This window comes from Sus scrofa, chromosome 6, assembly GCF_054392235.1.
Source record: "Sus scrofa isolate SSC_HxYL_T2T_F1_AM1 chromosome 6, Sscrofa_HxYL_maternal_Yorkshire_Landrace_v2.0, whole genome shotgun sequence".
NCBI lineage: Eukaryota > Metazoa > Chordata > Mammalia > Artiodactyla > Suidae > Sus > Sus scrofa.
Genome location: NC_139388.1, coordinates 159740481 through 159768339, shown reverse-complemented (window position 1 = coordinate 159768339; position 27859 = coordinate 159740481). Strand labels below are relative to the sequence as shown.

The window sequence follows — 27859 nt, the reverse complement described above, 5'->3', positions numbered from 1 at the left end:
CCATCATCCTGAAATTATAGACCTGACCCAGCCGGTCTCAACAACGATAGCAGATAAGAGAATGATGTTTTCCCTTGAGATTTTTTTTTTTTTTTGGTTTGTTTTAAAAGGAGATAGTGTTATCATGTGCTTTAGCCAAACCTAACCCTTTGGAGCAGTCTGTGAACAGCTGGTAAGTGCCTTTGAGCATGCGTGCCCCCTTTTCTGCTTGAGATGCTTGTCTTATCCCTGTAAACTCAAGGCTCACCCAATTCCACAAACCCAGCTGAAAGGCCACCTCTTCCACGAAGCTTTCCTTGGTCCCCCGAGCTGAAAACCACGCTCAGGGAGCTTCCTGAAGCCGGGACCATGATGTATTTGTTCCTGAATCCCTGTAAGTTCACAGAGGATCTGGCACACGGTGGAGCTTGAAAATGTATGAACGAATGCATGCTTTTAAAAAGAGCTGGCAGTTGACCAAATTGAATTGTTTTGTTACTTTTTATTTTGTTGTTTATAATCATTGAGAGTTTTGCTACACCACGCCATAGTATTGCATGCATTGTGTGTGGCCGAGCAGCCTGCAGGGACCTTGAACTGACTCCAGCCTCTCCAGTGAGGCCGGCCCTACAGAACAGCCCCCAGTCACAAGCAAATGTCACTTCCCAGTACAACCATCCCCAAAGCCCTTGTGATCACAGTCACCCCCACTTCCCAGAGCCTACCTTTACGCATCCCTTAGATAAGATTCCTTCGACACTTACTAAACCCCTGCTCTTTTTGGCTTGAACTGACCAGATCCGGCCCCTTCCTCCAGGACCTGCGACTAATAAACTTCTCTATTTCAATTCCCCCAGTGATCTTCCATTGATGGTGACTCACCACCTGACATTCCTGGGCTTGACTTAACAGATGCTGATTTAACAAAGTCACAGCATTAAGCCATATCATGGATACGTATACATCTCTTCTCTACACATACAATCTCTCTCTATACAAACATCTTTTTCATGACCATGTTTTGGTCTTTATGTCCAAGCTAACTATCCTTTGAATGACTTCCAAGTATGGTAACAATAACACCAATCTGAAAATATTGACAGTAAATTGGAATGATTATGCATCAACAGAAATACTTGCATCATTTCCTCATTTTAGGGGAGACCTGCCTGTCAGCAATGGAAGAGTGGGGAAACCATCAGCATACCCACGTTCGCTCTGGAAAAAACATGATTGTTAGGTCACTTGGCCCCAGTTACGGGGTCACAGGGCAGAGTGGAAGAACCCATGTGCCCCAGGCCATCACGGCACAGCTGTCAGGCCAAACATCAGCAAATTCTGTCATCAACCACCTGCTCCCACCAGGCACTGGGTCACCAGGAGTCACAGTGGCTAAGAGAAGAGGAGCAACAAGCAATCAGATAACCCCATAAATAATAATAATAATAATAATAATAATAACTACTGTTATTTGGTCAGGGGTGGGGAGACAATATCAGTCTAAGGGATCCTATAACCTATGATGTGGCCTGAAAGGTTAAGGTTATGTCGCTACATCCTTTATAAATTCTCACACTTCTAGGGATTTATGGCACAGCCCCTACCAACTAGCTCTGGGTCATAACTTTTAATAAAAACATTTTTTAGTGTCCAAAATCTCATTACATCTGTCCAATATAAAAAAGCAAATGGCTTCAGAACATGATGGATGAATTAAATAAATTTGAAAAACAGCCAGTGGTAGAGTCTCATAAAACCCCCACCATATAATGAAAATGTGTGGGGACAACCAGCACTGCTGTCAGTCCATCACCTAGCTGGTGACAGAAGAGGGGGCCGTGGGTGAGGCGTGGGGCTGGGGGGTGAGGCAGCCACTCCCGGAAGTTTGGAGGAAGACGGGTCCGGATGTGACAGCAAATGCACCTCTTTGGAGTCACACAGATGCGGACTGAATCCTGGCTGACTGTCCCAGACTCACCGTACCGCCCTGGACCAATCTGTCAGCCTCCTTTTCTGATCTTCAAAGTGGGGAGGATGATAATAACATCATGTCCAATTTATGGAGAGGATTAACTGAGGGGTGTGTGTGTGCGCGTGCGTGTGTGTATGTGTGTGTGTGTGTGATGTTTTGTTTGGTGTTTGGCACAGAGAAACGCTTAATAAATCATAGCTATTATTAGGAACTTCTCATCCTATCTCAGCTCATTTTTGCGATGCTTTTTACACATTTTTTAAACATTAAAACATACTTTTTAATGTTGCGCACCTTTTTATGTGCACACTTTTTAATGTACACACTTTTTAATCTTAGGAAACTATTCCTAAAGGATTTTTGGGAAAAGATAGAGGAAGAAGAAAAAGAGCATCTTGCAGGAGGCCCTGCTTTAACAACCACCCCTGCTTGAGAGCACAGGCCAGGCTGGACCCTGTGTACAAGGATGTCCAGCACGTCCTGGCCTTAGTCCTGACCCCATCTCCCACCTCTCGTCTCTCTTTTGGCTACAGTCTTGCCGAAGCATCTTCCCACCCACACCCTCTGTACCTGGTGCTTGTGGTCAGCCTCCTCTTGTAATCCTGGCTCAGTCATTCTTTGGCGTCTCTCCCCCCTGCCTGGGGCAGCCTTCAGTAGAACCCAGGGCACATCGGCCAGCCAGTGGGGAAACCCCTCTGGGCAGTACATTCTCTCTTAGTTGATTTTTATGGGTAGAACGCAACTCACTTCCTGGTTTCCCTGTGTTCCCAGCTCTTGCTTTACCCACAATTACTACTAGAGTTTGTGTTCATTTATCTTCAAGTCTTTCCCCCCCTCATAGATCTATTGCTCACACTTACTCTCCTGGCGTGCGTGCCGCTTTTGCATTTGCTTTTAAAAACTCCATGACAATCCCATATATTCACAACTTAAACTTCCAGTGAGGGTTTAAAGGAAGAGATTGTCTCATGTGGTTTCAATACGGTTCTAGTCTGAATCATCATTAAGACGTGGAAATAAAGAGTTTCACAGGGAGTTTATTTTCCTATAATCTCTTTGGAGCCCTTGGAGATTCTCTCATCCTGTAATTAAGGTAACTCTGAAGAGCAGATTCATGTTGCTCTTAAATTTTTTTTTTTTTTGGTCTTTTTGTCTTTTTAGGGCTATACTCGCGGCACATGGAGGTTCCTAGGCTAGGGGTCAAATTGAAGCTGTAGCCTCTGGCCGACACCACACCCACAGCAATACGGGATCCGAGCCGTGTCTGCAACCTACATCACAGCTCACGGAAACACCAGATCCCCAACCCACTGAGCGAGGCCAGGGATGGAATCCGAACCCTCATGGATGCTAGCTGGCTTTGCTAACTGCTGAGTCATGATGGGAACTCCAGATTCATGTGATTCTTGTAGCAAAAGTGAGTGGACGAGCTAGAACTTGGGGTGAACATGGCAAGAGAAATGAAAACTTACTTAGGGCTGCCACATCAGAAATCTGCAGTGGTTCTCACCTCTGGCTGTACCATGTAATCCTCCAGGGGCGCTTCTACAAAACTACGCATGCCTGAGCCCCGCCACCTGAGATTTGGATTCTTTTGGTCAGGGGTGGGGTCCTAGCATCAGTGGGTTCGAAAAACTCCCCAGGTGGTTCTAAAATGTACCCAGACTTGTGAATCACTGTGCTGGGGAAAAATTCTCTGTAGGAATAACTAGTGAAAGTCCTACTGGGAAAATGGAAGGCACCTTGATTGATTACATAATTGATTAATTCATTTCTTCCACAAACACTCATGGGGTGCTTTCCACATGCCCTGTCCAAGACGGACAATGGAGATACAAAGACGAATGGTCCTTGCTCTCTAGAAGCCCAGAGCAAAGCCCAGAATATATAATTTTTCTCGCTTGAGGGTGGGAGGGGCATGGGACAAGGAGGGCACAAGGCGTCACAGCCTAAACTCAGGACCCACAACCAGTGCTACACAAGAATGAATTCAATTATCCAGTGAGAAAGCTCAGGAGAAATGGATTAACTTAAGCGATCTGTAAACTGCACCAAGGTGGGTACTATGAAGGCACCTAGTGATTCCAGGCATCTGCAAGTGGGTGCCTTTCCTTGGTGAGTGATTTAACAAGGAAGATGTACACTAATGAAGACTAACTCCCTCTGGGGTGCCAGGGAGTTGATGCTCTCCATCACCTTCAGCCACGAGTGAACAGCCACTTCCCTACTTCTTGGCAGAGAAAAACAGGAAAACCTCTGTTGGGCAACTGAAGAACACAGCGGGGGTGGGGTGGGGAGGAGCGTTGAAGCGGGGAATAGGAAATGTGATGTTAATACAAGATTTCTCCCAAGAGCAGCTCTGTCCAACAGAACATGCGGTGATGACGGCAAGTGCTACGCTTGCACTTCCAATACGGTAGCCCAGTAGCTACTCGTGATGATGGAGCACTTCGAATATGGCTTGTGTGACCAATGAACTGTATTTTAAGTTTTATTTAGTTTTCACTTCACTTTGAACAGCCGCATGCGACTAGTGGCTCAGTCCTGGAGAGCTAGGCTCTAAATAATAGACAGTAAAAACAAATTCAGGGAATTCCCAATGCGTGGCTCCACGGTTAGAGAACCTGACTAGTGTCCATGAAGATGAGGGTTTGATCCCTAGCCTTGCTCAGTGGCCTGGAGAGCCGGCGTTGCCATGAGCTACAGGGTAGGTCACAGACGTGGCTTGAATCTAGCACTGCTGTGGCTGTGGTGTAGGCCAGTGGCTAGAGCTCCGATGTGACTCTAGGAGCCTGGGAACCTCCATGTGCAGCAAGTGCGGCCCGAAAAAGACTAAATAAATACATAAATAAATAAATAAAACAAATTCAGTTGACTAGGTGATTTCTAAATACTAGACATATTCTTTCCTTATAAGTCGCTTCTATTCTTTTAAAGACTATCCTACCTTCGCATTGATTGGAAAGGTTCTATGGGAGAAGTGCACTCTTTCTTATGTCTGGACAAGAGCATGAAATCAAATTCAGTTTGCAAAAACAGAAGCCTTCTTCTGGAGGTAAGTTTTTTCACAGCCTGGGCTAAGTCTGAGCCAGATATTTTTGTTTTATTCTTTAAAGGAAGTTAAGATTCACGTTTCACGTGGAAACCCACGATAGTTCATCATCATTCCAAAAGAATGGAACCCCATTTAAGGTCAAAATGTTCCAGCCTATTGAGATTTGGGGCTTGGTGGTTTTGCTGGACTCAATGCCTTGATCTAATAGAGAAATTGGTGGCAGCACTGCTTTGAGGATCTGTCCTCATAATAACTGAGAAGTTGCCTGTAATTATTCAAAGTTGAGCCTCATTTCAACAGTTAATGGCCCTCCTTCCCCCAGCTACCATTTTAGAGGGTCCCAAAGGTTGTCTAGAAGGTTAGAGGGTGGAGGGAAATACTTAGACTTATGATGAAATTTACACCTTCCCTGAAGTACACACAAGCATAATATACCTACGAATCCCTGGGACAATGCAATATTTTTATGTAACGTCCTAAAATTTAAGTTAGTCCTTAAATCAGTCTCCATTTCTAATTTTTTTTATTGAGGTAAGAACACAAGGTAAGATCTACCTTCTCAACAAATTTTAAAAGTATAAAGTATAGTATCATTAACTGTAGGCACAATGCAGGTCTCCAGGACTTAATCTTCTTGCATAACAAATTTTATCCCAGTTGAACAGCATTTTCCCATTCCCCTCCCAACCCTGGCAAGCTCCATTCTACTCTCTGTTTCTATGTAGGTGACTATTTTATGGACCTCATATTAGTGGTTATCCTGTAGTATGTGTCTTTCTGTGACTGGCTTATTTCATGTAGCATTAATATCATCAAGGCTGTCACATATGGAAGGATAGCCTTCTTCTTCAGGTCTGAATAATATTCCATTGTATGTAAATACCACACTTTATCCATTTATCCATTGATGGATAATTAGGTTGAAATGGCCTTTCTTAACATGCAAGAAGAGAGTCAGAATGGAGACTGGTGGTAAAAGCAATTTGCTGGCATTTTATTCAGGGGCACAGGAAAGGGAGGCCCCCTGGAGGAATGTCATGGCACTAGGGTGACCCCACTTGGCTAGTGTGAATGAACAGGTGTGGCTAAGGACTCTCACTGCGGAGTCTTGAACTTCCTAACTTTAAGCTCATGTCTAGAAAACGAATTTGCTTGCATTCAAAAACAATGGATACTTTTAAAGGGATACATTTGATGTTTTTAGGAGAGGCAGGCTGGGGCAGTGGGAAGAAGGGGTCAGAAACAGCAGCTTTCGGTTCAAACTGCTATTTTATCGCTGGCACTTACTTGGAAGAATTCCTTCCTCTATCTGAGAGTAAAATCTCAAAGGGTGTCAGTGCCCTTTTCAAAGGTACCGAAAGGGAAGGAAGGATGGGAGGGAGGAAGGGAGGGGGAGGGACAAGGCTGGGGAGGAGGAAGGAAGAAGAGAGGAGAGAGAGAAGAAAGGAAGAGAGACGTGAGGAGAGAAAGGGAAGAAGGAAGGGAGGGAGGGAAGGAGAGAGAAAGGAAGGAAGGAAAGACAGCTCTGGAATTACATGTTTGACAAGTGAAGGTAGGCAGGTGCCAGGTCATGGCAAAATTTGGGAAACACTGGTCCAGGGAAGGGGCAAAGTCACCTGGAAGAGAAGCTAAAGGGGTGACACGGGCTTCACAGAGCAGACACTGGTCAGGGCAGGCTCCTGCTTCTGCACCTTTTCCCCAAGGTTTCACACTGGCAAGGCTGGACCCTTCTGGAAGGCCATTAGCCCCACTGTTCATGCCACTGACCCCATGCCTTTCTCTCCTTCACTGTCTCTTTTCTATCCCTTACACCTATTTCAGAACTCAGTTCTGAACTCTGTCTTCACGCCCAGATTTTGTAAAACACATCCCTTATTTTCCTGCAGATACACCCAAGGATGGGGTTGGAGGTGCAACTTGTAGGCTCCTGCTGATTATGCGACAAGATACTAAAAGCTAAGTAAGTTTGACCTCAGCAACAGGGATAAAGGGAAGGAGATGCTGGTTGTGATGACCAGGGATTGACGGTGCCAGTGCTGGGGTGGCGGTGGTGGTGACAGTGATGGTTGTCATAGGTGTGATAACCTGATGCTCAGTTACTCCACATCCATTAATTGAGCAACTATGCCAAGGCAGTCCTAGTCTTCACATTGCATGAAGGAGACGGAACAGAAAACAGGCAACGTTTGGTGTCAAAAATGAGATAATTCACATGAAGCTTGTAGTATACAGTGCCTGGTTCAGAGTAATGACACGATTCACGGCAGTGGTTACAACTACTAGTGTTTATACTATTATACACATGGTATCTAATCCCAATCTTGATGGGTCAGACATTTAAAAATGGTGGCAATAGGGGTACTGGGGGTTCTGATGGTATCAATGCTACATCAAGAGGCAATGATCTAAAGAGAGATGACAATACAGTTGTTAATATGGCTGTAGCCCAGGTGCAGCCAGTGATCGGAGTTTAGAAGACATGCCCCAAACACCAGCCAATCAAGGAGCTTCTCCTGGAGCCCTGAGGATGACTGCATGCTTTTACACTCATGTAAATTTCCTGGGCTCAGATCTAGGTCCCAACCCTTGACCTCATCCCAAAGGTCTCACAGGGGACCAGAAGGATTTTAGAGTGTGTGTGTGGGTGGGTAGCCCTTCCCTGCCCTGGCTCCTTTGTTGGGGAAGGGGAAGACTGCAAAATGGTTTGGCTACTTTCTTGGATGGCAACAGAATAAATACCTGCCCAGCTCTAGATGTAGAGTGCCAACGAGAAACAAAGAGGAAAGATTTCCCAAAGCTTATAACTATTTGTTTTTAATTTTCTCTCCCTCTCTCCCTGCTCCTTAAAAAAAAAAAATCTATTATTCTGGTTCCACATTAACAAAAACTCAAGGACTTTTTCAAAAACTCCTAACAAGATTTGGCGCCAGTTCAGTCCTTTGAAAAGGGGTGAATTAGAATCCCAGGAAAGTGAAACTGGCTGCTGTCAGCAGGCTGACAGGCTCCCAGCACACTTCTGGGGAGGAGGACAGGGGACGCTCAGAGGCAGTCAGTTCTGTCTCTGCTGGTGTGTCTCTCTTGGACAGGCTACTCCCGCGGTCCAGATGGTACCCAAACGGCACAAGAAATAGCGCATGGAGCTGAAATCAAGCGAGAGCAGCCGAGGCTCAGGCTGAATGCAGTGCAAATCAGGAAATCACAAATGGAGAGATGTCACAGCAAAGGAAAAAATAGTCAGGAGGGCTTTGCCTGCTGCTCTGACAGCCGTTGCGTGCAAACTGTTTTTCCTTTTCTTCTCTGGAAGAATGCGGATTTTACATCAGAGGCAATTCATTTCCTTACTCCTTCATCCCTGGATTCAGTTCTCGAGGCACTCATTTCATGTATACTCATTAATAAACTTTTCCTGAATGCCCACTCTGAGCAAGGCGCTGGGCAGGTACCATGAGGGTGGAGACCCTGTCCCCTCTCTGAGCTGTTAGCAGTCAAGCTTAGGGAAATGAGAGGATGCCCACTCAGGCCACAGCAGTGAGGAGACTGACCGCACAGGTACCGCACTGGGGATTTTCACAGTGCATGGCCCATCTTCACTGCAGTGATGCCATTCATGGGACGGAAGCCAACTCTACTGCCAATGATCAAGACAAGAATTCTATTACCATGTGACTGGAATTTGACTCATTTCCCCATCTCTTGGATTCTCCTTTGTTGTAAAACTAGGGAACTGTCCATTTCACAAGACTGAAGACTTACTTGGGTAAGATCTGAGGTCATAGCTTAATTATCAGCAAAGTGCCGGACACAGAGTAAGACCTCCATTAGTGGGTCAAACAGCAAGTCGACAATTCAGTGGGGTATGCTTTCGCAATAGGATGATTCTGTGGCACTCATCTGACAGCATTTTGGACGGTTTGGTGAACTGCAGAATCGCAGAGGCGTAGAGAGGACTGCAGAGAGCTCCATCCTAACTCAGCCCCATGTTTTCTTCAGAGGAAGAAACTGAGGCCTCCACGTTTTTAAAAATCATGATAATGTTAGGAGAGTGAGGATGAAACCCAATTTCCCAACTCCTGGTCTAGTTCCTTTATTTCCCATCACTCCCCTCACGAGGGGACAGACCAAGAGGAGACAATAAGAAGTCAGAGCAGAGAAACTGGGATGACAATTGACAATAAGGAAGCGAGGGCCCCAGGAAAGCTCCGCTTGTCATACGTCAAACAGCAAGGAACAAGGCTCCTTCGCAGAGCTCTGAGGATCAAGGGAGGGGATGTTCCCCAAGAGACTACACTTGGAAGGCAGACGACAGGTTTGAAGTCAGAGAAAACCTGCAAAGGCATTATCTATAATTTCTCACATTGACTGTCCACCTTATAAATAGTTGGTAATTTTGTGTCATGATTTCACTTGTCCTCTTAACAGGTCTCTCAGTACAGTCTTTCCCCTCACGGGCCTTGGTACAAGCTATTCCTTGTGATTGGCTGCCTTCCCATCCTCATGCATCAGGAGACCCCAGAGATGCAGGTCTAGTCACCTGTTCCAAGTCTTCCTCTAAGGCCCTTAGGATGGATATTCCTCCAGGTATGACACATGTCCAGTTACCATGGTTGATGACTTTCTCTCTTCTCTACTATAGACTGTGACCCTATGGCACTGTTCCTTGCTGGGAAACTGCATTTTATTCATCTTTATATTCCCAATATCTAAATGGCCCAATGGCTAGCACACAAAAGGAAATGACACTGAATCGACAAATTTTAAAAAAACAGCACGAGCAAATGGATGAACTTGTTTATACAAGAGAAGAGAAAACTGAACAGAAAGAAACTTGGTGATAGCATGATTTACCAGGCAGAGGGTACGGTCCATATGGTGTTTTCCAATGCTCAGCATGTATGTTTGTATACGCATGCGCGGACTTGAGCATGTGTGCGCACGCACGCACGTGTGCACACACACACATACATATACTGGCTCACTCACAAAGACGCAGCGTTTGCTATTGCAAACCCCAGAAAGGATGTCATACCCCCTGTTGTTGACCTAATGAGCTTCTTGCAGTCAGAGTAAATGGCTCTGGTTCTAATTTTAAAGAAATACTAGCAAGATGTCCAGAAAAAGTTCTAAGAACAGGAATGTGCTATCCTTCTAGCCCTTCTAATATCTGGATGGCATTTTCATGTGAGCTGAAGCCTTTCCCATTAGCGAAACCCATTCAGTGGCTCAAGGGTGGCAATTGATCTTCCATGTTCCTCTCAACTTGAATCCAGCCAGTACCTGGCCTTACCTCCTTCCCAGCAATTGGTGAACAGACTGTAACTCATCCTGTTCGGACTCTCACACTGGACCCATGCAGAGGATTTTAGATCTCCTCAAACCTTGTCTTCCGATTTCTGTAAAGATTACCAACCCAGGCCTAGATGTCCACCTGCATGCTTGCTCTGTCTGTTCTATAAGAGATACTTTTAATTTAAAGTTATCGGTATCTCTCTGGTTTGGTCCCACGCGGTTGAGATCATTATTTCTGGTTTCGGTAGCTCCATAAAGTCCCTGAATGTACGAGTTACTCTTGACCTCTCTCTCTCGCACAGCCTGGCATCCAATCATTCTAAGCAATACTGGTTCTATCTCTAGAACATATCCCAACGTGTCAGTCCATTCTCATCTAAAGAGGAAGGAATGGGCTAAAGAGGATTATTAAGACCTCATCCCTTCTTGGCCAAGCAGGACAATCATCATAAGAGCTAATGTTTAGATGGACATTCCTCTGTATAGACAAGACACTTTGCCAAGAGTGCTGCCTTCATAGAGTAACTCATTTAATATTCATGACAAATGTAGGTGCTATTGCTATTCTCATTTTCTGGGGGCACAGAAGGGTCAAAGAACTTGCCCAAAGTCATACAGCCAGCTAACGGTAGAGCTAGGATTGTTGCCAAAGTGGGTGAGCTTTGAAGTACACGCTCTTAACCATTTTGTTAGGGCAAGGAGAACCAAAGGGATCAGACAATCTGTGTTTTGTGATGAGGATAGGAGGGAAGGGTTCTGGAAGGAACAGCTACAGTGGGCAGCTCAGGAGCCCACCCCGCCACACCCACCCCCATCCTCTCTGGAGGACCATGGCCCGATCACGTGGCAAGGGCTATTCCCATAATGATGACAGGGTAAGGGGGCCAGGACTTCCAAGGTGATCATGGAAACAAAAGCTTAGAGACAGCCAAAGAGACAGGCCATGAGTTGACAAATACAGGAAACAGGGGAAAAACTGGAGTACTGGGCTAATGACATGCAAAAGTGGAGAAGAGGAGTAATGCTCAAGACAGGGCAGCTGCTAACCTGCTGGCAAGAAACATGATAACATGTGGCTAGAACTCTGTGATAAGTAGAAAAATGGGAGGTGGGGAGGGGAGAAAGCGTTGTAAAGACTGAGAGCAAATGTCACCTTAACAAGAGCCATTCTTTACGCACAAGGGGAGAAGCAAGGGCTTCATCCTGCATGATCAGACTCTATTTCTCTCTCCCCTTAGCAACTCAACCTCCATCTTCTCATCCGTAAAATGGAGAACACAGTAGTTGCCATGTTAATTAAACTAGATAAACTGAGTGGAGCTTTGGAATCCATTGGGGGAATTCTGTAAATCTCTTTATATATAAATACATACAAACCTTAAAAAACAGATCTGGGGAGTTCCCCTTGTGGCTCAGGGGTTAACAAACCCGAATAGCATCCATGAGGATGCGGGCTCTATCCCTGGCCTTGCTCAGTGGGTTAAGGATCTGGCATTGCTCTGAGCTTTGTTGTAGGTCACAGACACAGCTCGGATCTGGTGTTGCTGTGGCTGTGGCATAGGCCAGCAGATGTAGCTCTGATTTGACCCCTAGTCTGGGAACCTCCATATGCCACAGGTGCAGACCTAAAGAGACAAAAGACCAAAAAAAAAAAAAAAAAAAAAAAAAAAAAAAGCAGATCTACAGGGGTGGGGGCAAGTTGTGTGTTTAAAAGTGTCACCAATGACCGTCAGGTAATGCCATCTTTGGGAACCACTGAATCAGATACAGCTTGCCAAGTGATGCATACGCTCCCCGGTCCCCAGTAAGTACTCCGCAAATGCTTGTTCCTCACCACCTAAGTCATTGTAAAAATGGGGTTTGCACACTTTGGACTGGGACTGTCACCAATCCATATTTTCTTATTCTCCACCATCAGTTATTTATCCCTTTGTCCTCTTTTACAGCTGGAGTTGGTTCAGTATTCTTCTGCAACCACTAATAACAGCAGTTAGGGAACAAGAAAGAGCCTCAACACAGTGATATATCCAGAAAAGCTGAGTTACTGCACCGGGAGAGAATGAGTGTCAGCATCAATGGATATTTATGGGGAAACTGTATATTACAGCTCTGCTCATTAGAGATGCTATCGTTAAGGTTCTGTGAATGTTAATGATCTGTGTTAGAGGAATAATGATAGACTCACAGCAGCGGTAGTTAACAGATACCCCTGAATCCCATTGTCTTGCCATGTCACAGAGCTCCAAGGAATCTGATTTATGCCACTGAAGGAGCTGGTGTGTAGCGGGGCACCTGTATCTCGGGAGCAGTACAGTCTTTGCTTCAGCATGGGTAGCACTCTTGGTGAAGAGTGTCAGGAACAAAACAGACAGCTCCTGCCTTCAGTTTGAAACCTCATTGCACTCTCGTCTTGGAGACAGCTGGGCCCAGTGGGAAGAACATTCCTTATGTTTAGGTAGGGTGGACCTCCATCCTGGCCTGCCTAAGACAGCTCCCATCCATGCCGACTGTCCTGACGTGATATTAATAGCAATCCCTCTTCCACTGTGGAAAGTGACCCAGTTTGGACAATGAACTAGGTCACTCTGGGATTCGGGCCAGAGAGAGCTGGATGAGATTCTTGCTGATGCCTCTTCTCGCTGTGCCGATTTATTTTCTCTGACCTTCAGTAGCCTTTACAGTAGAGACTGACATCCTAGGGAAATCTGGGAGAGTCTTGACATCATGTATTAAGCGCCTACCACAGTCCCTTGCTTGGTGGGTGCTCAACATTTGGTGGTCACTGTTGTTCTATTATCTTCACCCCACGGTCCTGGCACTCCCCTGCAGGCTCAGCCCTGTCCCAGTTAAACATGACCTTGTTGACACTGTTGACATTGGGCACGGGGAACTGAAGGCACCAGCCCCTAACTCCCTCTAGGACACTAAAAGCACCCTAGTGGTTGGGCCAGGTCTTACTCATCTCTTGAAATACTCGGTACAGTCCTTTGATCACAGAATAACTCCCAACAATAACAATGCTAACATTTATTGAGTACTTACTATGTGCCAGGTGATGTTCTCACCTTATTCAAGTTCTCAAAGGACCTCCATGAGCTAGGTACCATCGTCATTATCCTCATTTTACGAGCCTACACATCGAGGCTCAAAGAATAACCCATGCAAGGTTATACAGCTGGTAACCGAGGAAGAAAATCTTCAAGTCCCGTAGTCAGTCTGCAAGGCTCACACTTAGAACTGCAAACCCACGTTGCCCACCAAGTATTGGGTACCTGCTCTGTGCAAACACAGCAGCAATCTATCTGCTGCCTTATTTAATCCTCACGAGAACCCAGGGAGGTATAGCTCTTCTCCCATTGTTAACTGCTCACTAGGAAGAATCCAAAAGATAAAGCTCCTTGCCTAGAGTCACAGCTAAGAAGTGTAAAGCTCTATGTGGCTTCAACGTTGGTGTTCTTTCTGCTGTTTTATGGCCTCTCAAAATGAGATTCCCAACCTGCGTTCAGAATTTGATTACTGAACCACAAAGCCTCAATGGGAAACGACATGTAGGATCTGCCCCTCTGGAGTGACAGCCCCGCTTCTCCCACCCACAGGACTAACCTGTGGGTTGCTTTGACAGTGGTCCTCACGTTATCCTCTCTGCATCTGCTCCCTTCTAGAACATTCTGTCCTTCAGAGACAAGAGGAGAGGGCTTCCAGGTAGGTGGGCCTTGCGGTTCCAGCCCAGCGCTACCCACATCTGCTCTTTCACCTGTTTGTGTGGAAGGCTACTGGGCACATTTCATTCCAATAAATAAAGGTTCCTGGGTTTTATCAAAAGTTTAAGACCCTTCCTCTCGGAGACCAATGGCAGAAGAATGGCGCAATCACTGTTTTATCCAGATGTGATTTTTGCCAAGACACAACTGAGCAAACGGGGCACCAGGCGACAGCTTACACACCCCCTTTTATCTCCTCTACACACGCATTTACAGAAAACAGGTTTCTGGAATGGCTGAAGAGCCAGCCATCCGCAACTCTGATTGAGTCCATTCATGAGAGCCCCATTTTTCATCCCTGGGAGAGAGAGAGCCAGATATCATTCAAGGTGATGATGGGATTGGGCCCCATGGTGAGTCAGGGACTAAGCGACAGAGAGAAAGATGAAAGGCATCATAACTGACCATGGGAAGAACCTGAAAACAGCAAACAGAAGGGCTGATGGACCAACACTCTTAGAGACATAAAACTGCATGTCTGTAATTGACAGAGCTATAGAAGAGGAGACAGGGCCTTTGGTTCTGATCACCTGCTTACTGCCCTCCCAAAGCTTGCCGCTTCAGGGGAAGCTTGTCGCTTCAGGGGAAGCTTGTGTTTGTCTCACTCCCACATCACGAGATCTTCCAGATCTACCCCATCATCCATGCAAAGGTACCACCTCTCCTGTTCTCTCCTCTGCAGGGCACCCTCAGCCCAGGCCCACAGCAGTCCTCGCTTGCTTACCCCTCACCGCTTTGCCTTCAGGCCCATCCTGGCCCGTCCCTACTCTGCATGGAATGACAATAGCTGATCCCTGTAAACTCCATCACCAGGCTCCCTTGCTGACCCAGCTCCACTTAAATTTGACCAACAGGAGCCAGTGGTCAGAAACTGGATGGCAGGAATTCCCTTCATGGCTCAGTGGTTAACGACTAAGAATCATGAAGATGCAGGTTCAATCTCTAGCCTTGCTCAGTGGGTTAAGGACCCACTGTTGCCATGAGCTGTGGTGTAGATCACAGACACGGCTCAGATCCTGCATGGCTGTGGCTGTGGTGTAGGCCGGCAGCTGTAGCTCTTATTGGACCCTTAGCCTGGGAGCTTCCATAAGCTGTGGGTGCAGCCCTAAAAAGGAAAAAAAAAAAAAAAAAAAAAAGAAATTGGATGGTATCGGGCAGGGAGAAGCAGTGAATTTCTTCCTGGCTTTTTTTGGGCAGTATTCTGCCAGTGGTTGAGTCTCTCCATGGTTTTAATTTCCACCAAATAGCCCTCTCTGAATGGTCTCAGCACCCACTGGGCAGCTCCTTCTGTGGTCCCAGTGCCTGCTGGCAGCCCCAGCTCCTGGGCTCTGTCAATGCTACTGCCTGCCTCTGCCCTTTTAGTTCTAGGGATAACTCCAGTACCAGCTTCTGACTATGACCCACAGGGTTGCCCCACAGTCTCCTATTTGGCTTTTCAGCTTTTCTAACGCCTTTGTACCTAGCTTTCCATTTTAATTTCCCTTTGTTAAACTGCCTGGTAGGGGCTCTGTTTTCCTCATTCCATCCTGATGGAGACACAAAGATAATTCCATTAGTGACATAATGGTCTCCCACCTGCCAAGCCACCTGTCATTCGGAGTGAGGTTGAAAAACGCAACTCAGTGTCACTCCACCACCTGAAAGCAATGATGGCCTCCCAACAAACCCCAGCTTCTCAGCATCACATTTCAGGCCCTTCAGTCCCTGGACATGGCTCTTGGCATCGCAGTCTCCTTTCCCAGGAAGGCACCCTAAGGGTCTGCCAACCTAGCCCATTCATCAGACCCTGGGATACGTGAGGCTTTACACATTTCAGGGCCTTTAAACATGTGGTTCCCTCTTCCTGAATACCGTTCCACCCCTTCTCCAATGCCAAACTCCCATCATCTTTTAAAATCACAACTAAACTCCATCCCCTGGGTGAAGACTTCACTGAACTCTCTCTGGCCAAGTTTACTGCCCCTCCACTCTCTCCCAGAGCATCTCGTACAGCCTCTCACAGCCTTGATTATATTGCTGGTAATTATTGTTGTATGTCTCTCTTCTTCTTGAGACCATTAAGATTCTTAAGCAGTGGTGGTACTCATCTTTCTATCTTGAGTGAACACAACACTGTCTGACAGGTAGGAGACTCTTGGTACATATTTGCCAAATGGAAGAAAGAAAGAATGAATGAATGAATACATGAATAGAAACTGTAAGGCCACCACTATGGAGAACAGTATGGATGTGCCTTAGACATTTATACATAGAACTACCATATGACCCAGCAATACCACTCTTGGGCGTATATCTGGACAAAACTTTCCCTAAAAAAGACCCATGCACCCGCATGTTCATTGTAGCACTATTCACAATAGCCAAGACATGGAAACAACACAAATGTCCATCAACAGATGACTGGATTAGGAAGATGTGGTATATATACACAATGGAATACTACTCAGCCATAAAAAAGAACAAAATAATGCCATCTGCAGCAACATGGATAGAACTAGAGAGGCTCATACTAAGTGAAGTAAGTCAGAAAGACAAATACGAATATCACTGATGCCACTTATATCTGGAATCTAATATATGGCACAAATGAACCTTTCCACAGAAAAGAAAATCATGGACTTGGAGAACAGATTTTTGGTTGCCAAGGGGGAAGGGGAGGGAGTAGGGTGGATGGGGAGCTTGGGGTTAATGGATGCAGACTATTGCCTTTGGAATGGATTAGCAATGAGATCCTGCTGTGTAGCACTGGGAATTATGTCAAGTCACTTATGATGGAGCATGATCATGTGAGAAAATAGAATGTGTATATGTATGTGTAACTGGGTCACCATGCTGTATAGTAGAAAAAAACCTGTATTGGGGAAATAACAATTAAAAAAAAAAAAACAAAGAAACTATAAAAAAAGGAATTTCAAAAAAAAAGAAGGGCTTTGTAGCAATCAGCGGTCTGGGATTATGAAAGTAACGAAGGTCTGGCACTGCAGGTATGTGAGCTGAAGCCAGAGACTTAGGAATGTTCATCTGAGTTTTTATAAACACTGAAGGCTTCTTGCTTTGGCAGGAAAGCTAAACTAGACAGGGTCTGTCAATGTTCCTGTTAAGATTCTAGAAATTTAGCATTCTATCCCAGGAAAATTTTTTTTCTTTTTTTGGCTGCCCTATGACATATGGACTTCCCATGCCAGGGATCAGATCTGAGCCATCGTTGTGACCTACACTACAACTGCAACAACCCCTGATCCTTTAACCCACTATGCCGGGCTGGGGATTGAACCTGTGTCCTGATGCTACAGAGATGCTGCCAATCCTGCTGTGTCACAGTGAGAACTCCACAAGGCAACTATTTTTTTTTTTTGTCTTTTTTTAGGATGGCACCCACAGCACATGGAGGTTCGCAGGCTAGGGGTTGAATCAGAGCTGTAGCCACCAGCCTACGCCACAGCCACAGCGACGTCAGATCCAAGCCATGTCTGTGACCTACACCACAGCTCATAGCAAAGCAGGATCCTTAATCCATTGAACAAGGCCAGGGATCAAACCTGCATCCTCATGGATACTAGTCAGATTCATCTCCGCTGAGCCACAGTGGGAACTCCCCAGGAAAACTTTTAAGTACAGCTAAAAGAAAGTCCATCTAAACAACATCAGAAGAGGCAACCCGCTATTTTATCTGTGGGCATACCAAGATTCAGATTCCTTTCCCTCCCTCCAGGATGACCTCTTATGTGACATCTATGTTAACTGCATTATGATAATTATAATTTCTCTACAATGTGGTGCTTAATGAGGAAGTGAAACTGACAAATGTTCAGACTAGACTTAATCCAATTATGCAACATCTTGATCCAGATTTTCAACTAAGGGAAAAACCAACTGCTCAATTGTGAATGAAAATTTATTTGCCATGAAAGATGGGGGCTGAGGGTGTAGGGAACAGTGGTCCAGAGAATTCTTGCAATTCTTCACATGAATGGATTGCTTTTTCCTACATTGTAGCAGGAAAACTGAAATAAATCTAGGGCAAGGAAAATCAAGCAGATACTGATTACTGGGGGACAGGGGTCTCATACAAAAAACATCGAGGGAGCTTCTCCTGTGGCACAGTGGGTTAAGAATCTGACTGCAACCAACTGGATTGCTGTGGAGGTAGGGGTTCCATCCCTGGCCTGGTACAGTAGGTTAAAGGATCTGGTATTGCTGCAGGTGGGGTGGAGGCAGCAGCTGAGGCCTGGATTCAATCCCTGACACGGGAACATCCATGTGCTGCAGGTGTGGCTATTTAAAAAAAACCCCAAAAATCAAACCAACAAAAAAACACCACCAAGGAGTTGGACGGTGGGAGGCAGGGGTGACAGAACAAGCAGCTTTCTGATCTTCAAAGGTGGGAAGTTTTCACTGAGATTTGTATTTTGGGATTCAAATATGTCTTGGTGCGATATACAAGGAGATCCTGCTAAATAGCATTGAGAACTTTGTCTAGATACTCATGTTGCAACAGAACAAAGGGTGGGGAAAAAACTGTAATTGTAATGTATACATGTAAGGATAACCTGACCCCCTTGCTGTACAGTGGGAAAATAAAAAAATTAAAAAAAAAATGTCTTGGTGTTCCCGTGTGGCTCAGTGGAAACAAATCTGACTAGCATCCACGCAGATTTGATCCCTGACTTCGCTCAGTGGATTAGGGATCCGGCGTTGCCGTGAGCTTGGTGTAGGTCGCAGACTCGGCTCGGATCTGGCGTTGCTGTGGCTGTAGTGTGGGCTGGCAGCTACAGCTCTGATTTGAGCCCTAGCCTGGGAACCTCCATATGCCACGGGTGTAGCCCTAGAAAGCAAAAAAAAAAAAAAAAAAAAAAAAGTCTTTTGAACATCAGGATGAAGAAAGCAGTGTCCCAGGCAGAGTGAGGGATCAGGAATGACTTAGGCATGGCAGTGCCCTCACAGCATTCAGTCTAGAGGACAAGTGAGGCATCTGCTCGAGCTCTAAGTGCTATTACAGAGACTCAAAAACAGTGGGTCCTGGGAGATGGGAACTGAGGCCCAAGTTTGGATTCTGACCAGGAAGGGTCAGGAGATGGAGGACATTGCATTTTTTTTTTAATCCTAAAGGCAGTATGTATTAGTGGAAACTGAGTGGGTGCCTGAATCAGAACAATGTAGGCATCAAATTCTGGCAGCAGGTTAAGGATCCAGTGTTGTCTCTGAGGCGGTGAGAGTTTGATCCTTGGCCGGGTGCAGTGGGTTAAGGACCCAGCATTGCCACAACTGAGGTTCAGATTCGACCCCTGGCCCGGGAACTTCCTATGCCATTGGTGTAGCCGAAAAAGGAAAAAAAAAAATATTCTGGCTTTGTGATCACGAGGGAGTTATGTGACCTCTGGAAGCCTCAGCCCTCTTATATGTACATGACACCTACCTCGAAGAGTCCTGATCACTGAAGGAGATAAGCTGAGGGCAGAGCCTGGGCCGTCCGTGGCACAGAGCAGATGCTCAGTGGGGTCTGTCTGCTTTTGCCACAGCTACAGTAGCCTCAGACTCTAGTATATATGGCTCGTGTCCTGGCATCATAAAATAAAAGGAAGAAACCAAACAGAGGCCTGGACTGCAGGTTTGATCACTGGGATATTTATCAGTTTCTCCCAGCCGGGCTCTTTTTTTAGGACACAGATAGATCTAGAGCCCGGATTTCAGTCTCTCCAGAAGGACACTAAGGAGATATAATTTTCTAAGCCCCTACTGTGTGCCCAATGCCTGCTCAGCGAGATAATTTGATTACTATACACTAAAAATGCCACCTGCCATGTCAGTAAGCAAAGGCTGTGACAGCCATCAGCCACCACGGATGCCCTGTGGTGAGCCCTAAGCGAACTCAGGATGGGAACATAATGCCTGCCATTGAATCATCAGACTGCAACCACCCCACTCCCAACCCTCAAAGGGAAGGTGCACCCTGAGGAGACAGGGGACAAAAATCCCAGGATCCTGGCCCCAGGGAGCGGAGGTGCATATCCAAGGAATAATTTGAGTGAGCCCAGACTCTTGCATCTTCTTATACAGGGAAAAGTGCTATATTCCTTAACTTGAGTTATCTGATTTTCTTTTATTAACAGTAACCTTTTCATGTTCTGACCATGGGGTCTTTTTGCAAAAACTTAGCTATCCTGGCTCCTTCCTTAACCCTGGGGAGCAGTCTTCCAGAGTTATCTGAGATGCTTAAGTCCTCAGTTCTGCCTACTGAATAAAACAACTCTCAACTTTCAGGTTGTGTTATTTTTTTCAGTCCCCATTATAATACCCAGTAAACTTCTTCCCATCCACAGCACTAATTTCACCAGGCAAGGCCACAACTTATTGCTGGGCATTCAGAGTGGGTGACCTTTAAGCCAAGTGATAATGCTGAAGACAGGGATGGGCCCTCTGGGGTACATGGCTTGGCAGCTGAGCTACTGGGGAGCAAGATGATAATGAGGAAATGATGAGGAGAAGGAAGATGATGGGAGCGAGATGATGGGAACAAGTACATGGGGGCCAATGGGATGCCAGAGGAAACGAATGGTTCTCCTAACATTCACTGACCATCAACCATCGCTATGGTCACCTCTACATACAGGGATCCCTCACTGAATCATTCCTTTGCTGCTTGAATACTCACAGGGGCAGAGAACTCACTACTCTGACACACTGTCCTTCTTCTGAAAATCAGCTCAGATGGTCCAAAATTTCTTTCTTATCCTGAGCCCAGGGTTGCCCTCTCTTATCATTAAACTTGGATCTTTCTCTTTTCTCTCTCTTTTTTTTTTTTTGGCTGCGCCCATGGCATGCGGAAGTTCAGTGGCCAGGGACTAAACCCATGCCACAGCGGTGACCCGAGCCACAGCAGTGACAACACAGGATCTTTGATCCACTGAGCCACAGGGAATACCACTTCGGTCTTTCTCTCAGTCACAGGACAGCACCTAAAATAAACAGAGGCAACTAATACGTACCATCTCTCAATCTTTACCTCCCCAGTGTCTCATAAAAGCAACCCCTCACCATCACAGGAAACGCTTTCGCGTTGGGGGTCTCACGAAAGCCCTGAAATGTTGAGAGCGGAGGGTCTTCCTTTCCACTTTACAACCCAGGAAAATGAGTCTCAGAAAGTCAAAGAGAAGAAGGGAGGGAAGAATCTCAGGGAGAGCTGCCCATTCCTTTCAATTTCAGAATCCATGTTTCATCAAAAGGAAGCTAATGCCAAGTCCAACATACCCATTTGACACCCACGTCCTTTGTCCTTTCTGCTTACCATATATGCCTAACTTTTTAGGATCTCTCTCTCTCTCTTTTTTTTTTTTTTTTTTTTTCTTTTTAGGGCCGCACTTTTTTAGGGCATATGGGAGTTTTTTAGGGCATATGGGAGTTTCCAGCCTAGGGCTCATATCAGAGCTGCAGTTGCTAGCCTATGCCACAGCCACAGCAACTCGGGATCTGAGCCGTGTCTGTGACCTACACCACAGCTCATAGCAACGCCGGACCCTTAACCCGCTGAGCAAGGCTAGGGATTGAACCCACATCCTCATGGATACTAGTCAGGTTTATAACCCACTGAGCCACAATGGGAACTCCCAGGATCTCTCTTTTGAAGGCCAAAAAAAGTTCACCTAGAATTCATGGGCTGGTTATTACTAATAATTAGCCCTTTTCTGCCTGATACAAATACATAAAAGGCTTTTAAACTAGGCAATTATAAGGTGAGGGATAAAAGATCTTTTCCAGCTGTAAGAATATGACAGGAGGGGGTGAGCAGAAGGGAGAAGAAAAGCAGAGTATTTCTCATGCAAAAATGGCATGAGTCATCCTAAGGGGCCAGGCCTGTGTCATAGAAACAGCTGACCTTCAAAGTCAAGTTTCAACCACGTTCAGTGTTCTGGGGCATAAATGGGTGTGAAATGGGCCGTTGGGCAGACTGTGAATGCCTCACTGCGGAACTAGCTCATGTTCAAAGGCTAACAGAGTACAAAAAAGCACTAAATAATGAATGTAGACACTTCCCCTCTCCCCCGCCTTAGGAATGTGCATTTTTGACATCCGAAAAGAGGCCAGGATATCTGTGTAACGAACATGACAGCATCATCAGCTAGCTGAAAGGAGATGACCTGTCTTCCTTCCATTTCTTCGAGATGGGAACTGGTGATAAATGAACCAGGTCTGAGTGCCGCTAAGTGGAGGCAGGATGGCCTCAGGAGCCAGGACCTCAGGGACCAGCCAGAGGTGCTTCTGTGTCTCTCCTGCTCATCCTTCAAGGCTTTGCTCAAGTTGTACCCTCTTTTTGGAATCCCCTCTTGCTCTCTAGCCGGTTAACAGTTTCCATCAGCAAGCATTTTTGCCCCTGGATTTCGGAGACCCTGACACAGGAAGAGGCCACATCCTGAATATCCAGGAGGGAGGAGCCCGTGTGCACCGTCTGACTGCCTTGACCCGGAGGGGATGGAATGCCTGTTTCTAGGGGGATCCATCCTTATGCGGTCTCAGAGTATCCAGGAAGTGATGGTGGGGAGCAAAGCATGATCCCAAAAATAAATCTGCTGGAAGAAGGGGACATTACAGGTGCAGAGTAAAATAAGCACAAAAGAGCATCCTAACGCGTTACTTGAGGAAGCAGAACAAGAAAAGGGCTGAGGAGTTCCTGTCATGGCGCAGTGGTTAATGACTCCGACTAGGAACCATGAGGTTGTGGGTTCGGTCCCTGCCCTTGCTCAGTGGGTTAACGATCCGGCGTTGCCGTGAGCTGTGGTGTAGGTTGCAGACGCGGCTCGGATCCCACGTTGCTGTGGCTCTGGCATAGGCCAGTGGCTACAGCTCCAATTTGACCCCTAGCCTGGAAACCTCTATATGCCGCGGGAGCTGCCCAAGAAATAGCAAAAAGACAACAAACAAACAAACAAACAAACAAAAAGGGCTGGTATGGCTGAGCATCCTATGGTTACGGGACAAGGAGGGGGTGTAAAACTAGGACAGGGGTGAGGGGAGACAAGGGAGGAAAGAGACTGGATTGGCTTTCTGACTGGACCTGGGCCCGGAGTGTTGAAACAAAACTTTGCTCCCCTACATTGATGCCCCAAGGTGGGTAAGAATAACAAACAGTGAAGTCTAACTTGTGCTGCCCTAACTCTCTGAAATCCCCAATCCACCAAAATTTGCCACCTTACTGAGGAGATTTCTGACCATGGAAGTGATGATGAGCCACCCACTGAGCTCTAGGACCAAGGTTCTAGAGTTGAGATCAAAGGATTCAGTCAGCTTCAAGGCCTACAAAAATTTACATGCGCATGCGTGGTCCCGCCCCCCGCCCCCTCCCCCGGGGAGTCTACTGTCAGAAATCCCCAAGAGAGTTACTTAGGAGTAGTGAAGACTCAGAGTGATTCCTGTCTTCAAGGAGTGCACAGAACAGTGAGGGAAAGAGACAGACGAATGATCGCTCACTGGAGTTCCCTGGTGGCCTAGTGGTTAAGGATTTGGTGTTGTCACTGCGGTGGCTCAGGTTTGACCCGACCTGGGAACTTATGTATGTGGCGGGTAAGGCCGAATAATAATCATAATAACATCTCACAGCTATTGAATCTTCCCTGTGCACGAAGCGCCATCCTGATTCACATAGTTAAGCTCATTTAGTTTTTATGCACAAACTCTAAGGCAGGTGCTTTCATCAATCCCAAAGCCGAGGTTTTTAAGGAACCCCAAGTCCAATGGCTCACATGGACACATTAAGAAAAAATAATCCTTTGTAATCATTGCCAAGAGGAGGACAGAGGTATCCCAGAGGGGCTGATGACTCTGGGGTAAGGAAGGCTTCCCAGAGGAGGTGTTATCACCTAGGATATGTGCCAGCCCCCAGTGTGGTGAGAACTGTTGGCTGGAGCACTACTTCTTACAGCAACAAATGGGAATAATGTTCTAATTTTATCTAACCCATGCCCCTGTTACGGGTTTTACCAAAATGTCTTCTTTAATCCAAACACAGAGACAAGGTAGGCTTTACTCTTTCTCCTTTTCTGTGGCGTGTGGAAGTTTCCGGGCCAGGGATCAAACCCACACTCTGGCAGCAACCCGAGCTGCTATGATGACAATGCCAGGTCCTTAGCCCACTGTGCCACAAGGGAACTCCAGGCATAACTTTATTTTTACAGATGATGACATTGAGACTTAGAGATGCAGAAAGTGACTCAAGGATCCTCAGTATGTGGCCAGGATAAGAGCCATGCCCAGATCTGACCCTGAAGATCGGTGACTGTTCCCTTCTGGGCTGGCTGGTGGCTTTCTCCAACAGCCCCTAACTGAGTCCCTTATTGGGACTCCTTACAGACCTGTCCCAAGGAAGAAGAAATCAGGTGGTCCCTAGACTAAGAGGCCACTATGCAATCCCCCTTCTTGTGGGCAACTTGTGGGAGCCCCAGACTCCCTGGAAGCTGCCTAGCATGCCCTACTTTGCTTGTCTGTGGTTTGTCCTTCTGGGTAAGCAGCAGTGACAACATGGCAGGGATGTTCAGGCAACAGGGGTATCCTGGCGAAGGTGCACTCAGCAGAGAGGCAGGCCCACGGGGGAAGCCTGTAGGACCGGAAGATCTCAGAGCAGGGGGAACAGGTGTATGCAAAGGACCTCTGCGAAGTTTAGGCAAGTGGGGCCAGCTTTTCCATACATAGGTGGTTTTCTCCATCCCATCACCCTGCAAGTTAGGTTCCGTGACCCCTTTTAGAAGATGAGAACACTGAGACTCGGGGGGTGGGGTCGAGGAAACCATCGAAGTCCCACGGGCAGTAAGGATGGGCCCTGAGATCCCACGTGCCTCTATATGCATTTCACTTTCTGCCTCTGAGGCTTTCAGAAATCCTGAAAATGTTCATGGAAAAGCCATTATCGGGAGTTCCTGTCGTGGCGCAGTGGTTAACGAATCCGACTAGGAACCATGAGGTTGCGGGTTCGGTCCCTGCCCTTGCTCAGTGGGTTAACGATCCGGCGTTGCCGTGAGCTGTGGTGTAGGTTGCAGACACGGCTCGGATCCCGTGTTGCTGTGGCTCTGGTGTAGGCTGGTGGCTACAGCTCTGACTGGACCCCTAGCCTGGGAACCTCCATATGCCGCGGGAGCGGCCCAAAGAAATAGCAAAAAAAAAGACAAAAAAAAAAAAAAAAAAAGAAAAAAGAAAAGCCATTATCACTGTTGGCTGCTTCTAGGACTTCATGGGAACAGTAGGTTGGGAGCGGCTGTAGGGCCCTTCAGGCAGCCCCCCGCACTTCCCAAGCAAAGCCTTAGCATATGTACTTAATGCTTTTTTTGGAGTCAGAGAAACAGGGAATTCTCTTTAAAAAAAAGCACCAGGGATTTTCATTATTCTTTCTACAGGGTAGAGTTATCATGTGTTTGTTTACTATGCCTAAAACAGCCATGGGGGCCTGGCTGCTGTGAATCAGGCTCAGGGCTTGCTTTGGCTCATACAAGGACTGCACGAAGCTCCCAGAAGTGATGAGGAGGAAGAATTGCAACACTCTGTGGTCAGAGCGATTCAGAGGAATGACAGGTGTGGAGACCAAAGGCAGGGGTGGCCTGTGGACACTGCTGGGAACAAGTCAAGAAAGTCTCCCCATAACACAAAGCTGGAAGCTAAGCCAGGATGTGGGGGGAAGGCGGAAGAGGGGGTGGGGGAGGGCATGATTCCTCCAAGAAATGACACTTCAGTGAAGCTGGACCAGGAGGAAGCAGGTCAGAGATACAGCCGAGGCTGCAACCTGAATGCTGTAGATGTCAGACTGAGGAGTCTGGATTTTTTTTTTTTTTTTTTTTTTTCCCTCCTGGAGCTATTAAGCATGGCGGTGGTGTGGCCAGACTGGTTAATAAATTCACAGAAACCAAGGCAGCAAATGGAGCATGTTTCCTCATGTATCTAAACCTGTTAGGGGCAAGTGAGGCAATTTAGGCACAAATTGAATTGGAGGGAGCTGTGTGACAGGGGCTGCACCAAATTGAACCACGAAGAGCAGCCCAGAGTCTCAGTGACAAGGAGGCTTGATGAAATGCAATGGCCTCGGGGAGAAAAACTGCTTTTTCCCTAAGTGACACCACATTGCATGCCTTCTACTGTTTCTAGATGCCAGGTTTTTCAAAGGAGCTGGTAATCAGATATGTTTTGTCATGAAAACTAACACAAGCTGGGTGTTGGAAGTAGTATGAAGGTGGGAGATGGTGGTTTTGGGATATTGGCAGAGCAGGGTAGAGAAACGGGCACGGATCAGAAAGAAAGTTCCCAGGACAAAGGGGAGTAGGGGCAGGGGAAGGGAAGAAGGGACCAAAGATGCTCCCAGCTGGGAGAATCCAGAAGCTCAGGTTTGGAAGGGCCAGGGCTTGTCTCACCCCTCTAGCCATTCAATGTTTGAAGCCCCGCCTGTCCCTTCACAGTCTGAGAGGTGGCCTTGAGGCTCTGCTTGAATGACTCCAGTGATGGGGAGCTCACTCTCTTAGGTGCCAGAGGTCTGGTCTACCCCTGAGCAGCTCTGACTCGCATCAGGAGGACACCCTCTCTCTGAGCTAGAACTGCTGTGGGTGCCATCCCCGTAGTTGGGGTTTCTTTTCTCCAGACTAAACATGTCTAGATCCTTCAGCTGTTTCTCATGGTTGGGGTTTCAAACCCCACATTCATCTCATCTTGAAAAGTGCAGAACTGTCTTTATGGCTCTCACCGTGTGGGGTCTACAACAGGAAACAACGTTCCGGGTAGAGTCGTGTAGCCGCATGACAGCAATCAGGACCAGACCTGGGATTCTTGAGGGGCTGCATGACTTCAAAGCCTAAGTTCTTGCCACCCTTTTTTTTTTTTTTTTTGTCTTTTGTCTTTTTTTTAGGGCCACACCAGCAGCATATGCAGGTTCCCAGGCTAGGGGTCCAATCAGAGCTGTTGTTGCTGGCCTACGCCACAGCCACAGCAATGCCAAATCCGAGTCACATCTGCAACCTATACCACTCACAGCTCACGGCAATGCCGGATCCTTAACCCACTGAGTGAGGCCAGGGAACGAACCCGCAATGTCATGGTTCCTACTCAGATTTGTTTCTGCCGCGCCATGACGGGAACTCCTCCGCCCATTTTTGAATACCCCCATTTTCTTTGTCAGTTTTCTTTTTACTGCTGCACCTGTGGCATAGGGAAGTTTCCAGGCTAGGGGCTGAATTGGAGATGCAGCTGCCAGGCTACACCACAGCCGCAGCAATGCCAAGATCCAAGCCGCATCTGTGATGCAAAGCTGAATCCTTAACCTGCTGAGCAAGGCCAGGAATCAAACCCACATCCTCATGGACACTATGTAGGGTTCTTAACCCACGGAGTCACAATGGGAACTCCTAGCCCCCATTTTTTTTTTTAAACATAAGCTGTGGCAAAGGCCTGCCCCCTGCTCCAGAGCCTCCACTGGCTCCCCCGGGCTGCCTGAATTATGTAGACGGTGTCTTCTGAGTGCCAACACAAGGTCTTAACCATGGTCCTGTGCCTGGCAGATTTCTAGGCATCCCAGCTGCAGATGGAGTTCAGGTACACGGAACCACAATAAACGTGCCCTTTCCCACAATGCGCTGCCCAGTGACAGGACCCTTATAACACTGCAAATGCTTGTGCCAGCCCTTTTTCTGTCCCTCTGAAGCTTCTCAACCGCTTTCAAGGTGGGTGGACAAGTCTCTTCCCAGAACCAAGAACTGCTTGACCAGATATAGGAAATATTTGGCTGGAGACTTTTTCAAAAAACACCTGAGACTCTGAGTCCCTCAGACACATTAGCTGGCATGA

The 27859-nt window shown here is 46.8% G+C and overlaps 1 protein-coding gene across 51 annotated transcripts in view; it reads right to left on the bottom strand.

Moving 5' to 3' along the window:
- DAB1 (DAB adaptor protein 1) overlaps positions 1–27859 on the bottom strand; it is a 1225890-nt gene that overhangs the window by 39555 nt on the left and 1158476 nt on the right.